Source organism: Sapajus apella, unplaced genomic scaffold, assembly GCF_009761245.1.
Source record: "Sapajus apella isolate SASKATOON/1434 unplaced genomic scaffold, GSC_monkey_1.0 scaffold1, whole genome shotgun sequence".
Classification (NCBI taxonomy): Eukaryota; Metazoa; Chordata; class Mammalia; order Primates; family Cebidae; genus Sapajus; species Sapajus apella.
The window spans coordinates 35,635,097-35,638,242 of record NW_022436941.1 but is presented as its reverse complement, the minus strand read 5'-3'; the positions used below and the strand labels follow the sequence as shown (position 1 = coordinate 35,638,242).

At 32.9% G+C, this 3,146-nt stretch overlaps 1 pseudogene; it reads left to right on the top strand.

Annotated features, from left to right (window-relative positions):
* The first annotated feature begins 1,622 nt into the window (after window positions 1-1,622).
* On the top strand, window positions 1,623-2,241 carry LOC116555684 (annotated as a pseudogene).
* Window positions 2,242-3,146: the final 905 nt, after the last annotated feature.

Here is a 3,146-nt window from a genome sequence, read left to right as displayed (position 1 = left end):
GGACCCAATTCAGAGATGCTAAATTTTATCAAACATTTAAAGAAAAAATAATACCAATCCTACTCAAACTATTCTATAAAATAGAGGAGGAGCTAATACTTCCTAAATCATTCTATGAGGCCAGTATTACCCAGATGCTAAAACCAGGCAAAGACACATCAAAGAAACAAAATTACAAGACAATATTTCTGATGAATATTGATGTAAAAATCCTCAACAAAATACCAGCAAGCAAAATTCAGTAATACGTTTAAAAGATCATTCATCATAGCCAAATGAGATTTATTTATGGGATTCAAGGATGGTTCAACATGCGAAAACCAATCAATGTAATACATGATATCAACAGAATGAAAAGGACAACAACTATATAATAATTTTACTTAATACTGAAAGAGCATCTGATAAAATTTGACATCCCTTCAAGATAAAAGCCTGAAAAAAAACTGTGTATATAAGGAACATCTCAACAAATAAAAGTCATATATGACTCACCCACAGCTAGTATCATACTGAATGGGGAAACACTGAAAACTTTGCTCTAAGATGTGGAATATGAAAAGGATGTCTATTTTTTACCACTGCTATTTAATATAGTACTGGAAGTGTTACCTAGAGCAATCAGACAAAAGAAAGATATAGAGGACATTCAAATTGGAAAAGAAGAAGCCCAGTTATCTTTGGTTGCTGATGATATTATCTTATATTTGAAAGAATCTAAAAACTCCAGAAGAAAATGAGTAGAATTGATAATTGGCCAAAAAAATTAAGCAATGCTTTAGGTTATGAAATCAACATACAAACATTAATAGCATTTCTATATGCCAACAATGAACAATATGAAAATGAAATTTAAAAAATAATCCTATATACAATAGCCACACAATAATTAAATATCTGAGAATTAACCTAACCAAAGAAGTGAAAGATTTCTTTAATGAAAACTGTAAAACACTGATGAAGGAAATTGAATAAGTCACCAAAAATAAGAAAGATATTCCATGTTCATGGATCACAAGGGTCAATATTGTTAAAATGTCCATACCACCCAAAGTCATCTACAGATTTAATGCAATTCCTATCAAAACACCAATGACATTCTTCACAGAATTTTTTTTAAAGTCCTAAAATTCATATGAAACCACAAAAGGCCCATAATAGCTGAAAATATCCTAAGCAAAAAAAACCAAAACTGGAGGAATCATATTACCTCATTTTGAATTACTACAGAACTATTTCAATCAAAACAGCATAGTATCTATTTTCTATTCAATTTCTGCTTTTCAAAAAGATGTTGAAATATTTTTATAATGTAACATCTTCCATTTTCCTTATCCAAGGATGTGATTTAATATTTTTTTATAATTAATATACCCATAGTAGGTAATATAGTTTGGATATGCGTCCCTGTCCAAATTTCATGTTGAATTGTAATCCCCAGTGTTGGCAGTAGGGCCTGGTAGGAGGTGATTAGCTCATGGGGGTGGGTTTCTTATTAATTCTTTACCATTATCCTCTTGGGACTACCTTCCCCATAGTTCCTAAGTACTTGCAAGATCTGGTTGTTTTAAAGTGTGTGACAGCCTGCCCAGGCCAATGGCCATGTTACTTCCTTCATGGAAATGGATGGCAGCAGTTGGAGCCAGAGTCTGGCTGTCCGTTAGTAAATCTTCCCAACAACACTAGGGGATAATGATGATTAAATTGAACAATTAAGAATTCTGAAGTGAAAGCTCTTGAAATTAACACTAGCAGGAAAATCATCACTTTTAAAAATAATTATCTTTGGAGATGGTGGAGTTGGGAAGAGTTCTCTTATAAACGATATGTAACTAATAAGTTTGATATCCAGCTCTTCCATACAATAGATGTGGAATTTTTAAGTAAAGATTTTTAAGTGGGTGGATATTTTGGCTCCATGTAGATTTGGGACACAGCAGGTCAGGAGTGATCCTGAAGCCTGAGGATGCGATTTTACAGGTTCTGACTGCTGCCTGCTTTCTTTTAGTGTTGACAATTCCAAAGCTTCCAGAACTTGAGTAACCGGAAGGAAGAATTTATATATTGCACCAATGTGAAAGAGCCCAAAAGCTTTCCTTTTGTGATTTTGGGTAGCAAGACTGACAGAGTGAATAGCAGGTGTCTGCAGAAGCAGCCCAAGCCTGGTACAGGAATAGCAGCGACTATCCCTACCTTGAAACAAATGCAAAAGATGCCATGAATGTGGCAGCAGCAATGTGAGAAGGTGGTTCAAAGAGTTCTTGCTACAGGGATAGGTCAGATCACTTAATTCAGACGATGATGGTCTAACTTAGTGAAACCATTGGTCAATCTTCATTGAAAGCCCAAGCATAGCTCAACTTAGTGTTGATTGTTAAAGATATTGTTGACGCATTTTATTTTTATTTATTTATTTTTTTACAATTATATTAACTTTGTTTTAATGGAAAAATCAATGGAGCACACAAAACAGTAGCAATATTATACCATGACCTAAAAAACCAATAAGAATTTTGTTTCACATACATGAAGATGCTGACGTAGGAAGATAAGCCTATTGGAAGACAAAAGTAAAATACTACTTATAATAAATCAGGGAATAAGACCTTATTTATAAGTTCATGAGTTTTTACAATTACAGAAGTTAACAACAAAACCCAAACTTTTAAAGAAAGCATGGATCATTTTGATGAAAATCTTTACCAAACGTGATCTATAATCCATGCTTACTTCAGCAGATTACATGTGACATGCACATGAAAACTTAGCTTTCTTTTTTTTTTATTGCATTTTAGACTTTGGGGTACATTTAAATGACTCACAGGCATACACAAAATCAACACTGGGATGGATAAGAGAATTAGCATTTGCAGCAGTGTATCATCTACTAATAAAATTAAACTAATGTATATTGCTGCTTAATAGTTGGTGAGAAAAGGAACACATCCACTCACGGAAAAGTCTATTTACTGCATAATAGCACTTTACGTTTATAAATTGTAACAATTGTTTAATAACATTTCTTTAACTTAAATATGTAAGTCACAGAGCTAATAAATGAGATGATCAGGACTTTAATTGTAATTAAAACAAGAAACTTGACTATTCTAAAAATTATGCTTGGATATTTTCCCAGGAAAATGGAG